This window comes from Paramormyrops kingsleyae, chromosome 8 (genome assembly GCF_048594095.1).
Source record: "Paramormyrops kingsleyae isolate MSU_618 chromosome 8, PKINGS_0.4, whole genome shotgun sequence".
In the NCBI taxonomy this organism is placed as follows: Eukaryota; Metazoa; Chordata; class Actinopteri; order Osteoglossiformes; family Mormyridae; genus Paramormyrops; species Paramormyrops kingsleyae.
The window spans coordinates 30,412,005-30,426,127 of NC_132804.1; the positions used below are offsets into that span (position 1 = coordinate 30,412,005).

Sequence of the window (14,123 nt, forward strand, 5' to 3'; positions counted from 1 at the left end):
CCTAACCCATACAGGGTGACGGGGGCTTGGAGCCTATCCCAGGCAGCACAGGACATATGGTCACTCTGGACAGGACCCCACTCCCTCAGACGACAGCATACGTTATTTATTTCATTATACTTATAAAGGTATATTGATACATGTATGTGTTTATAAGCCATGTTCATATCTGGCACATTCACCTTGATCTCTGAGCTCCAGTTTCTCAGTCCTGGGGCTTGCACACAGGTCTTCCTGAGGGGATCGTATCCACCTCTTGATGGATCTTGGGGGCTTTTATAGGGCATTAGTAACTGATGCTGATTGGCCAAAGGCAAGGACTGTTCTGAAGGTGCCTTAGGGTGGCGGCAAGGGGAAAAGGAGAACCAGAGATATCATTTCAACATTACTTTCCCTGTGCAGGCTGCAACCATATTGTTGAGTTCTACTGTGTTCAGTACAATATAAGTATTTATTTTATGCTATGTTTGATTGATATGTTATGTATGTAATATGTGTGTATGAATGCAAGTTATTTATGTTATGGAACCTGTTAGTAGATTTTGTTGTACTTCTGTATGCACAATGACAAATAAAAATCCTTGATATGGATGCAGCAGAATGAATTTGGGATTCTTTAAAAAAAAAAAAACAGCAACTAAACAGATTTTAATTTGAATGCTTCGTTCCGTCAGTATCTACTCTGAAATGATTGCGGGGGGTGTGTTTGCCATGCAGCCATTTATTTGGGCGGCCGAGCAAATACTGAAGCAAAATCAGCATTGTGGTGAAAGCTGATCAGGGTGTGGAACTGACCAGCACAAAGGTGGACAATGCTGGTAAAGCAATGTGTGGAATCTCACGGCAGGGGAGTGGGGAGTCGAGTCATCTGGCCCATCAAACAGTCTGTTTTACATTGGGCCTGGGGGGGTGTTGTAAGATTCTTGGGGCTCTGTGGATAGAAAACAATGCTCTCTAAATAATGATATTAACGAAGAGTAAACACAACATCTAATAGACGCAGAGGTGCTAACGAATTTATCAGACATTACTATAAATGAATTAAGCAAAACAAAGCCAGGTATGAGACAAAGAGTCCTCTATGCATCCTGTTAGCACTGCTCAACATATGCCAAAGATTTAAGTTCAACGCAGTATTTTTTAATGATTTGCTTTGTGTTCATTCACCTTAAATGAGTTTGTCGAAGCGGGCGTATTACAAGTGATTCGCGGCACTGCGCTTGCGCTTTTTAAGGCGCCTTTTGTTCGTCTGTTTGAAAGGCGTTAAAGCGAGCGATTAATTTAGTGCGACACCTTAAGTCTCTTGTTTCTATGTCTCACTGTCGCCCACCACGTGTATATTTAATTTGGAAATATGTGTATGTTATTGTCTATCGGGCCAGCATTTATATAACAATTACGCTCAAATATGCACATGCAATGAGCTGCGAGTGGACTAATTGGGAAGTGCATCTTTCCGCGACCTCCCTCCCCTCTTCCTCTGCTTCTCCTTCCCCTTCCCCCCCGCCTCCTTTTAACGTTGTCTCTCTCCTTCTCAAAGAACAGCTGAAATCCTATACTGGTGCGCCCTGGATCACCATGGAGACCAGCTTGGCGCTACCTCGCGCCGGGAAGACGAGACGGGCCCCTGGGGTCGCGCAGCCCCCCGGATCCCCCAGTCACTCCTGGCGTGGGACGCCCATCCCATCCGCCCAGAGTCATAGGCAATACAGTGCACAGAAAATTACATTTTTTCTTTCTTTACAAGGTTATCGGCGTAAATAATGCGACTCTGTGCTGACCTTTGATAGAATAACGATTATACTGCCTTCATACCTGTGACTGTGGTTGTGTACACATGCATTAAATGTGTCAGTTGTATTATATGGATTTTAATTAAATGGAAAGGAATGCACCGTCAAATCACCACTATCATCAGAATTCATTGTTATTGTCATTTCATCATCAACATTATTAATATAATTATTAATGTTCCTGTGGTTGTTGTTGTTGCCGTAAAGGTTGAACCTTTTGAATTTCTTAAATTATATAATGTCGTGGCACAATTAATTGAAAATGATGAATAGATCGGAACTGTTCATTACTTTTGTGCTATTTGAAGGGTTTACTTTCGATTTAAACACTTCTGTTGTGACTGGCGAAAAAGCACCTTGCTATCCTGTTATAAGATCTCATAGTTGTATGCATTTTCCGTGTCACTTGCTTTTCGCTTCGCTTGTCCTACTCTGCGTTTCAGCCTATTTGTATGGTAAAGATTGCATAAAATGCGGAATGTTATTATGAGCCACTTGTGAAAGTAGAGGAATAAAAAATGGTAAAATTGAGTTGTCGAGAGTATTTATTGTTGGGCGTCATTACATGTTTGCGGCTATCGATGAAATACAATAAAGGACATAACTGTTCGAAAATAAGATACCCCTCAAAGTTGCAATTAACAGAAACGTGGACAATCAGGAATGCGAGTCCTCATGAATATTTAATTAAGATACAACAAAATTTCATGACCTAACTATGTTACACACCCAGTGCTTTAACTTAAAATTGCAGCTGCCTAATTTTAATATGTTAGTTGATCTGATTTATTATGACGAAATGCGACGGCAGACCTTGATTGTACAAAATAAATACAGAATTTTTGCTGCTATATTGCTACTACTAGCCGTCTCCAGTTCTGCTCTGTTTAACGTCTAATGGAATTCATGTATTTGTAGTCCATTTTCGAGGCGACGTCAGGAACCGGGAAGGCTGTGTCTGCAGCGCACGCCTACATTGCCCATGATGACCATCGGCACGATACAAACTGCCTTCTAGCCATCTCTAGTTCTGCTCTGTTTAATGTCTAATGGAATTCTTGTATTTGTAGTCCATTTTAAGGAGTAAATCCAGAACCAGGAAGGCTGCTTCTGAAGGTCCCCCCTACACGTCCCATGATGCCCTTCGGCGCGATACAAACTGCCTTCTTGCGCTTAAGGAGTGTTTCCCATTTAAACAAACACTGCTGAAGATGGCGGAGAGTTAAGAGTGAGGGAAAAAAAGGAACTGCTGAGCTGTGAGGAATATACCGAAACTGGTAGGTCCGGAGTGGCTTCGTTTACTGCATGTTGTGTGGCCCGGGTCGTGAGATTTTCGGCGTTACTTGATTAGTCGTAATCCGTTATGAAAAATGTGAAGATCGACTTTGGTGAGATATCAGCAGCTACCTTACAGTCATATCGCAGTCTGTGCTGTCGCGCCGCGTCCGTCCCTGTGTTTTAAGGATGCATTTAAATGTTATTTAGCAATAATCTGCTGGAAAATAGGCGGCTCACTTTCCCGACCCCGCCAATAGTAGTATATCTATTTACATTAAGTTAAGAGAAGGCTGTGCTCAAAACCTGCCAAGATTTTGTAAAGTTTTTTTCTCTCCTTTCTGACGCAAACCAAAAACATTTTCGGCATTTGGGCAAGTGTTGGAAATATAGGCAGATATTTGAGCAACGTGCTGCTTAACGCCGTTTGATCTCTTTTGCAAACTTTATCAGCATTTGGGCTGTGCTGCTTCGGCATGCGCGCGCCTTACGGTCGTCCCTTTAAATACCCAGCATTGGTATTAAACATTTATTCGTGTGAAATGCCGTCCTGCCATTTACGTCACGCTTGCATGTTTTTTAAGTTTGTGCGGGGGATTATAAAGGTGGTTTTTCTACTGTCGCGACTTGCAAACTTTAACTTGAATAGAATATTTATGGTGCATTTCACCACTCGGACAGAGCACAGGGGACTCCGTGTGCAGCTTACAAGTGTCCTTATAAATCAGCGGGGGCACTTTACTGTCCCTCGGTAGCCCCCCGGAAAAAGCGCCGCCGTCTCGGCTGGTAGTGCGTGTCGGGGGGGCTGCCCCGACTCTTGGCCAACGGTCTGCGATGCCTCTGCTGGGCGAATCCCCCGCCCCCCACGATCACTGTGCACAGCCGCCTGGCTGCCGATAGATGCACGGTGATAAATCGCCCTGCTCCTGTGTGGCCGTGGTGCCGGGCTGCAGGGCTGTGGGGGTGAGGGCGGCGGTCACCGGCTTGCGACCTTTTCCCCGACGTGATGAGTCCTGCCGGCCGATGCCGCCGCGCTGCGCAGGCCGAGCTCCAGGGTCCGAGGGGAATAAACATGAATGTTTCCGATGCATTGCAGAGGTGCACGTTTCTGGAAGTGTTTACATCGTGGCGTTCGCGCATTCAATTGCAGTTGAAATCTGAGACGCACTGTGCAAATTTTCCATATTGGATGACTTAATGATGGTTTAATATGGCTTAATAACGATGATGATTTTCGCCGTAGTGTCATTCGGATTCATTGACCGTCGTTCGCTGTAGACTCCGGGCTGACAAAGGGCCGGCGGGGCTTAGTGAATCTCTGCTGCCGCTTTGAGTTTAATGGTCACGGCTGTGGAGGTTCATGCCGGCGGCCGGCTGCCGATCAGTGCGTTGTTCATCATTCAGACACTGCTTTGATTCTTAAGTACGGCGGGATTATGAAGTAGAAATGATTTTAAAAGCACGGAGCGTCTGTCGATGCCTTCCCCGGGTGCCACAGCCATCTGTTTCTGCTGTGGGCTGAAAGAGGGGCAGCAGATTGCATGGGGACTCTACAGGTGACAAAGGGACGGTGGCAGCCCCCCCCCCCACATACACACACACGTACGCACACACATGTGCGTGCAGGCAGGCATGATCCGCCCTGCACTCACATTCTCCACCAGTCACAAACACCAGGTGTACCTCGCTCACACCGTAACAATTTTTCCCCTGGCTTTCTGACACACAGAGGACCTTTAAGAAGCAGCGCCCCACATCGCAACCACTTTTTAACATTAAAATGTGTCCTGGTTCCTCTTAGGAAACAGTGACCAGTTCTCACTGGGTACTGACATAGTTTCAGGTTAACCTGGAAGTTTGAGACTTAATATTTTATTTTGTTATTTCTAAATGTTTAATTTGTTTCCTGTTACTGTTTATCCCTCTGTTCTGGTGAATTGCCCACTATTTTGCATGTAGAAAATGCTAATTAGCTACATTAGGGTATATTTTCATGGTAGGAGTAGAACTGTCCAACCATTTCTGCCAGTCTTCCACGCTGTGGTTGTAAGGCTTAGGGCTGGGCTGTCGGCGGGTTGTGCTTAACCCACCTGTGCATGAATCGCTGTTTGTGTGTCATCCTGCCTCTTACTGCCTGGGTTTTAGTGCCTGTGCACTGCTGCACGCAGAGGTTACACAGTGCTCAACACCCCAGCTGTTTCCAAAAAGCTTTGGCGATTGTGTCACTTTAGTCAGGCTCTAACTGTAAGGAATAGTAGCCCTTTTTTAATTTATTTGCGGTTTTCCTTTGTTTAATTGTTTTTGTCTAGCTGTATGTATGTCTTAAGCATAAAGTGGCATGACTCTAGGGTGGGTCCTTAAGTTAAAGTGTGTGCGCGTGTGTGCTGCATGCGTGGGCTGGTAGGTTTCCCTGGCAACCTGTTGTTACTTGGTGATAGGGTACTTTTGAGTGGCAGGGCAGCAGGGTGTGTCATAACTGCTGGGGGTTGATCTGGGGCCCTGGGTGACGATATTCCCTCGCCGTGACGGTGGCCTTTCTTGCAGCGATGCTAGTGACATCCCCTCCAACAGTACTGGGCCAGACTGTCTTTTGTCCGCTGATGGCATGATGTAGTTACATCGTGATCACTGTCCTGACCAGTAGGTGGCATAGTGTTTAAGGGTGCGGAGTTGGAACTGGATATTTACGGCGTCGTATCCGATGTTTGGCTTCCCGGAGTGGGTTTTACCAAATAGGTGGCTTAGACATTCAGCCATTTAACTAGTTGAAGAAGTAATAGTTGGTTTTAAACTGCTGGTGGGTGCAGGGCAGGCAGCTGCAGTCGGAGTGTGGTCTAGCTGCGGAGAGCATGCCTCTGGCTGGCACGTGGCGGCTCTGCGGCCTGCACAATCCACGCTGACAGCATCTCCTTTGCTCATTTTCATTTTCTCCTTCTGTTTGTAGCTGTGTAGTTTATTTGAGCCGGAGTTCACGCATGAAGAGTTTCACTCTCTCACCCTCCGAGTCGTGGAGCTGCACACAGCCCCAGGCCGGCCCGCGTCGTCATGTGTACCGTATCCTCGTAGAATGTATTGGAACGTGCTGGCAGCCGGTGCAGGGCCCCTTGGCCTCACACTTAGGATTTGGGTGGGGGTGGGGGGGGGGACTCGTGCCTGCAATGTTGTAGCCGTCCTTCTTGCCAGAGTGGAGTTTCCAAGGGGGCTCCTTTCTTAGGCAGGAGGCTCCCTGTACTCCCATTCTCCCTTGGGTTGGTTATGGGACCAAAGTACTTGCAGTTCTTCATTTGGGGCTGTTGGGGGCCTGTTTATGTCCTGTTTCCTGGCTTTCGGTGATGGGGGTTTTTAATTTCTGTGGTCAGCTTGCCTCCTTATTCAGTATCTTCAAATCCAGGTCATTAAAATAATGCTAACATCAGGTCACTGGTTTGCAACACTGTGTGGTGTTAGGGGGCTGTTTGTAAAATGGTTCTCCTAGAGACCTCCTCTCTGTTATAAGGCTGTGTCCATAATAATTGCATTTGCAGACTTCACATTGGCATGTGTGCTGACAGCCCCCTGAACCCAGCAGCTGTGCATGTGTGCTACTGCATGTACGTTAGCATGTTAGCAGACATGTTTGTGGATTATTGCTCACTCGTTAGCATGTCACTTGGTGTGTGGTCTATATTAGCGCTCATTCATTACCATGTTAGCATCTGTGTGTGCAATATTGCTCGCTTGTTAACATGAGGGAAGGCGTGTGTGTGTTTGTGCTGACTCGCGCATTAGCATGTTAGCAGGCATGTCTGTGTGCGCGCACTCGTGCTCATGCAATTGTTAGCTCCTTCATGATCCCAGCCTGGTTTTTCCACGTTGCTCTCGGTGTCTTGGGTGCCGGGGCCCGTCTGCATGTTACAAAGCAGCCTGGGAAGGCGCTCTGGTCTTGTGGGGGTCCCTTAAGTGCCACAGCGGCTGCTGCGTCTCGGAGGCTTCCGGGCGTCTGCGTGGGAACGTGCCTCATGGAACCTCAGTCCTGCACGCGGGTCCTCCGTCTGCTCTGCCACGGACGGTGCAGAGTCCCAGTTCAGCCGTCGCTCTGTATTGTTTTGAAGGCTCGGAATCTGGGTCCCCCGTCTTTGTGTGCGGGAGTGTGTTGGCTCGCCTGCAGCCCGACACGCCGCCTTGCTCTGCATGAGCCCGCCGCTGCGCAGGCCGACCAAATGGCCCCGTGGCTCCAAGGCTGTCTCTGCTGAAATGGGGCTGCTGCAGATGGTCTCAATTATCATTATGTTTCGGGGGGCGGGGGGGGGGGGTTTTCCGTCATCCTTGCCACTGCTGGTAAAATCTGAGGTGTGTTTTGGGGGGGGGGGGGGGGGGGGGACAGTGCGCACGCATGTGTGTGGGTGATGGTCGTATCCAGCTGTGACTGGCTGTGCAGAGCGACGTTGCCATGGTGATGGAGTCCCGCGCGCCAGCCTCAAGGTCGTGCGCCGAACGAACCGTCTGAGCGGAGCGCGTGCGCGGCATCCGGACGGCAGCTCCAGCCGTCGGCACACCGTGCTTGTGAATGGGAGCCCCGTCCGTTGCAGCAGAGAGGGGGGCGTTGGTGGCTCACTGTCCCTATCACGTGGTGCCCCCCCCCCTGCGCCTTGGCTCCGTTCGCTTCTTCCTTGTTTTTATATCGTGGCCCAGTTTCAGTTTGATGGTGTATTGATTGACTCTGCGGGGGTCATGTGGTTCGCTTGTGATGCTTCATCTGCTCTCCGACCCTCTGCCCCACCGGGTCTAAGCTCTGGTTGTGCACCCCCAGCTCCGCACTTAGCTGAGGGTCTGGGCAGGGGATGTGGGCCGGTTCTGGTAGCCGTTGTGTGGCAGACTGCCTTTCGGCCTGTAACAGTGGTACATTCTGGAAACCCTTGCTTTGTGCTGAGGTCTGTTATCTGTCACTGCACACAGAGGCATTGGCCTGCAGGGGGTGCCATTCCCAGTGCCCAGACAGCTGCTGTCCTTAGAGCCCTTTACCCTCCCTGGCTTCCCTCCCCCTCCTGCTTTGGCACCGAAACCGCGGGCCGGTTAGAGGTGCGGTCAAATGCTGATAGTGCTCTGAGTGGAGCTGGGTTCTGCGCCTATCTCATCCCCGGGTTCCGATTGGCCGTCCTGGCTGTTCTGCATCTGTGTGTCTGTGTATCTACCCCCTCCTCCCTGTCCATTTTTTACCCACTGCTCTGACCGGTTCTGCTCCAGTTCTCTCTCCCTCCCTCCCTCCTCTTCCTCTCCCTCCATCTCTGCCAAACTCCTTTGTCTCCCGTTCGCCACCCCCCCCTAGTCTCTCTCTCCCGCTCAGCCACTCTCCTCCTGTCATTAGCGGTCGGGGCCCTCCCAGCACACCTCCGTGGGGGCTGTCTCTGCAATTTTACTGGCTAGATCCTCCCAGCCTTGTGCTCATTCAGGCGGGGGGGCCGGGCAAACCTATGAGCACGATGGGCCTGATGCGGACACCCCCAGGTGCCCCCGGAGGAAGCACCGCAGTGGGCAGAATCCAACATGCAGTGACGTGCGCTTTGTCTGGGTTTAAATAGCCGAACGTGGGGTGCTGTGACTGAAGTTTTACCAGGGCTTTTGAGGGGGCGCACTGTGAAGTGTAACAAAGGCTTGTGTGTGCCTGTATTGGGGGGGGGGGGTTAATTTCACCATGTCTTGGGAGTGCTGGGCTTGGTGGTTTTGTCTCTGTGACATTAGGTCCAGTAAAAACAAAAGCCTTTTGTGCACAGACTAGAAAGAGGAAGGTGAGAAAAAAAAAATGCATGAGTTTCCACATTAAAAGTCGTCTCTCCACCGGTGAGCCAGCCATTCATACGCCCAGCCCTTCAGAAGGGGGCATTGTGGGTAATCTTCAGCTGGACATGCTTGGGGCACAGCCTGTGTGTGTGCCCAGAAGCCACAGACATGCCATGCCACTCTGCTGCAGTGCACGCGCTTCGGGTGGAACCAGCACAGCTTGTTTTGTGATCGCTGTGCCCCACAGGGTGCCAGAAGGGGTCGGGGGCATGACCCCGTGGCGGGAACAGTCGACCTGGACAACTTGCCCCAGAGAGCCGGGTGGCAGGTAATGCCAAGGGTGGCAGGGGGTTTCCTGAGACCCCAGCGTGCCAGAGGGGTCTGTGTGTGTGGTCCCCTCCTTATTTTTATTTTTATTTTCTGCTGAGATTCGAACCCGGGACCTGTGGCCTGTGTGCTTTAAGCTCCGCCTTCCCCCTGTGCGTTTTGTGTTTACTGATCTGCATCGACAGCTTTTTGGTGGCATTGCTACTTAACACCCCAAGCCAGGCATTGATCTCAATCGTTACTTTGTTCACTTTATTCTCTTCTTCCCAAGTATTTCTTGTCACCGTTCTCTCCGGGGGTGGGTGGGTTTGATCAATGGCTGAGCGCCTGGTGTTTTTGGAGGGGAGGGCCTTCTAATCAATGCTGAATGCGCCCCCCCCCCCCAGCCAGTGGATATGTTAGGATCTGCAAGAGCTTTGTCAGTCCACTCATGCCAGAAGCCCCTCCCTGTCTCCGCCTTGCCATTCCTCCTATCTCCGAGTCAATCGCTCTCTTTCTCCGCCTCTCCGTTCCTCCTGCCTCTGAGTCAGTTGCTCTCTCCACCTCGCCATTCCCTTCTGCCTCCAAGTCAGTTGCTCTGTCTCCAAGTCACCGTTTCTCTGGCCTCTGAGTCAGTCACTGTGTGTGTGCCTCATTGTTTTTCCTGTCTCTGAGGCTGTCCCTCTGTCTGTGCCTCAGCCCTCCTCCTGAGTCTCTGCCTCTGTGTCGGCCTGCTCCTTTTTGGGCCCGTCTGTCTGTCAGCCAGCACTTGGTCCATCTGCTGCATCTATCTGTCCATCTGTCTGGATTTCCAACTCCTCTCAGGGACAACCTTTGCCGCTCTTGTGCCCCCCCCCCCCCATGCATTGGTGCTGCTCATGTGGGCCGCCTCAGCGCTGGGTCCCTCGCGCAGGTCCGAGCCCATCGCCGGGAGTTTCTGAGCCGCGAGACACATGTCTAGGCAGGAGTGGCGTGTCGAAGGGGGGCACGGGCTGGGGGTGCCGCTGAGCAAAGTCATGTGGGACGGGGGTGAAGAGCACACCCAGGAACCCCCCCTCCCTGATTGGAGGACGTGACCAAGCGCATGTGACAGCTGCCGCTCGCCCCCGACACCCCGCAATATGGCTGGTGTCTTCCCCTTTTTTCCGGCGATATGAGGCGGCGGGGGGGGGGGGGGGGGGCGTAAGGGAAGTTTCGTAATCGGCAGCGACGTGTGTGAACCTGTGTAGACCAGCGTGGCTGGAATTCGCGAAACACCCCTGAGTAACCAGTGATCTGCCAGTGTTCACCTTCCTTTTCCACACTCTGTTGTGCTCCACTCCTTGGATGAGATTTAGCTGGGGGGGATGGGGGGCTCGGCGTCGGCGTGTCGCGAGCTGGATCCTTATAGTGGGTTGAAGTTCAGTGGTGGCTGAGCCCTGCTCCCATTGGCTGAATCTGGCCTGCTCCCATTGGCTGGATCTGCCCCGCTCCCATTGGCTGGAGAGAGGTGAAATTGAAACCACGGTAAACTTTTGACCTCGCCAGAGCTCAGCGGACCTGCCCAGCCCTGCTGTGGGGGGGGGGGGGGGGGTTGTTCTTTCTTTTCCTGTGTTTAGTCCATGTGCGCATGTGAGGCCCTATTGGGGGGGTCCTCGGCTCCCCGGCACTGTGTCCGTGCGCATGGCTCACCATTTGAAAAAGACTCCCTGTCGTCGGGAATCAGCTTTCATTGCGTGTGGGGGAGGGTCAACCACATTTCACAAGATGAATAAAGCTCTGCTTCTGGCTCGTTCTGAAGCTGAGAGACGGCCGGTGGCCCTCTCTGTCTCTCTCTGTCTCTGTCTGTCTCTCTCTCTCTCTCTCTGTCTCTCTCTCTCTCTCTCTCTCTCTCTGTTTCTGTCTCTCTCTCTCTCTCTCTCTGTTTCTGTCTCTCTCTGTCTCTGTCTCTCTTTGTCTTTCTATGTCTCTGTCTCTCTCTTTATATATAAAATCGTTCTCACTTTCTGCCTGTCTGATTTGAGGTTACATCACCCTCAGGGTGGCTGGCTTGCTCATCTCCTGCTCAGATCCTCCTTGCTTGTCCTGCTGCAGCTATAAAACACTGTGCCTTGACTGCGGGATGAGTGTGCCCCTCCTGTTTAATATCCCACCATGGTGGGGGAGGGCTGTGACCTTTCATTCAGGGGTTGGGGGAGGGGTGACGTGTCACCAGCCACTCCTCCATGTGGTCATGTGACTCACCTTTAACAGATGGAGGACAGGCCCCCGAAACCATAGAGGCGAACGGCCTCGGCGTCCCTCTCACCCCCTGGGGTTTAATGCGCAGGTCTGTGTGTCTGACGGCGGCTCCATATTGGATGCCTTCCTCCCTTCTCCTTCTGCACTCACAGATTCAGATGCTCTTTTTAAAATAAGGGCCCCTTTTGTTTCACGACATGCAGTGGGGGTGGGGGGGGCACGACGACGACCACCTCCTCTCTGTAAGAAGCACACGCCATCCACACGCCCCCTCTTGGCTGCGACCGATCTCGTGCTCAGCGAGTCCCCAGTGAGCCACCATTGGCTCTGCCCCCACAATGCCTGCGTCCCTGCTGCTGTCAGCACGCACGGTCTGGCCGCTGCTCCTGTTTCCAAGGTCACCGTTTGTTTTGTGTGCCTCTTCCCCCCTCCCCCTGCACCTCTGGCTCCTTCCTCCTCACAGGTTGCTTAAAATAGAGCCCCCCCCCGACACCCCAAGATTGAGCCCCAGAGTGACCCAGGAGGGTTGACCTCATCCTGACTGTCACCCTTTATTTTCCATTATCCAAAAGTACCTTCAGGTCTGCCCCCCCCCAGGTGGACCCCCATCCCTGCACTGTGCTCCATTGATCTGGATCAGCTGATCTGCCCCTTTTACCCCCAATTGGGCTTTTTTGCCCTCAAATCAGTCTCTTATGCAAACCACCTGGGGGGGGGGGTTCAGGAATGCAACCCCGCCCCCTCTGACCAGTAGTGTGCTAGGAGCCTGAAAAAGCCACTTTATTGGGTAAAGGTGGGTTTTTCCCCCCACTTTAATCTGAAGACGACCTCTTCCCATGTCACATGTCCAGGGTGCTCAGGTCAGCTTTTAGGCTCGGCTGCGTTTGGTGACCCTGTGGGGGTGTGACGGCAGCTCAGGGTCCAGGCCGCTGCGGCTTCCCAGGGCACGTACGTGTGCAGCCCCCCCCAGGATGATGTCACGCCCCAGTGTGGCCTCTCCCCGACCTGCGGCTTCCTGTCTGCGCTTCCATAATGTTTATCAGAGCCCACCCCCCCCTGTAATTCGGACAGCAGAGGCCAGTGCCCGGCGAGTTTGGTGTTTCTGCAGCCATGCTTGCAGGCCCAGCTTTCTCTCATCGCCGTGGGGGGGCCAGTGCTTTGCTTACTGTGGCCACACCCTGACCCCCCGCTTCCTGTAATTACATTATAAATAGTGGCGCCAAGCAGCAGCAGTGCCCTCATTTCCTTAGGGGGGGGGGGGGGGAGCGAGGTATAATTTTCTATTTCTGATCTGAGGATGGTGAATGGGAGTCTGACATTCCAGCCCAACTCTGCCTGTACTCACTTCCATACACACTGCAATACTGGGTCATTGGGTGTTTGTCCACCGCACCTGGTACCGTAGTTTGAGAAAGTACCAAAAGTACGGTACTTCAAGGTGTTGGTTTTCCACTGATATAAAAACTGGTACCAGTGCCGAATGACATCACAACAATTTCGTACTGAATTCGAAAAATGGCTGTAGTATATTTTAGGGCTGGATGATGTGCGATATTAATACCAACATCGCATGTTTGCACATTAGATTCTTATATCGCTACTCAGCTAGATTAAAATAAGGCTTTTTCTTACTTTCAATTCTGTATCGACATCATAGCGCAGGGGGTTAAATTTTCGCTAAAATATTTGTACTCTGTTACTGTCACAGGGAAAAAATCTTGGCAAGCTTTGCAATTTTAATTATTCCTTTTATGGATTTTCATATATTTAAAAAATCAGTTTAAAGTTTACTTCTGCTGCTTTCGCACAATCGTAAGTCATCCATGTCGTTTAAATCACTCGAAGGTGGGTTTGTGAGAAATTTAATAAACTTCTTTTTTTATATACCCCAGTATTTATTACAACAAAATCCTATTGTTGTAAAGTAAAATCCAGTTATAACGGACTTCAAGGGACCTGGCAAAACAGTCCGTTATACCCAGAGTTGCTGTATGCTCAGAACACAACTACAGGACACCATTTACTCGTGCCACACCACAGCGGACACACTTGTGGTATAGATTATTATGTTGTACATGTAGTAATCCAACTTTACCTGACCAGATGCGTGACTATTAATATTCCTGACTACGTATCTGCGCTGGGTATCACCGGCACGCCAGGCGCCTTGTAGGCGGAGCTGCATGTCCGTTATAGCCGAAACAAAATTACAGCTAAAAGCAGCCCTGGGGACCAAATTGTCTGTCTGTTATAAGCGAAATTCCGTTATATGAGAGTCCGCTATATCCGATGCTTTTTCTGCATGTTTGTAAAGGCGCACGGCCGGGACCAGCGGACCTCGTCCGTTATAGACGATATTCCGTTATAAGCGAGTCCACTGTAACGGGGTTTTACTGTAATTATAACAGAATCATATCGCTAGGACAGCACACTGTTTGCCTGCTGTATTCGTATACTCAACAAAATGCTTTTTAATTTCTTGCCATGCCAATTTTTTTATTTTTTTTTTTACTTTATCATAATTTTCTGAGTTCACAACTGTTTTCAAGGCAGCATTTGTATCGTGTTTCAGTGGCTATTTGCATAACCAGTTGACAAAGAAAGTCCCACCCCAAAGTACCAAAGAAGTACCCCAGCTGGTTTGGCACTTTTGTTACTGGAACTTTTGGTACTGGTACTCAACTGTAAGTTAATGGAAAAGCAAAAGTACTGTACTTGAAAACGCCCACTCACTCCTATACTCACTGCAGTGCAGTGTGTTTTCAAGACACA

General features: G+C 50.5%; 1 protein-coding gene across 3 annotated transcripts in view; it reads left to right on the forward strand.

The window, feature by feature from the left end:
- The first annotated feature begins 2,926 nt into the window (after positions 1–2,926).
- Positions 2,927–14,123, forward strand: part of LOC111835931 (nuclear receptor coactivator 3-like) — a 35,512-nt gene continuing 24,315 nt past the window's right edge. For all 3 annotated transcript variants that reach the window (XM_072715645.1, XM_072715646.1, XM_072715647.1), the window contains exon 1: positions 2,927–3,070. The gene's annotated coding sequence lies outside the window, so the exon portion shown is untranslated. The remainder of the gene's footprint in view (positions 3,071–14,123) is intronic.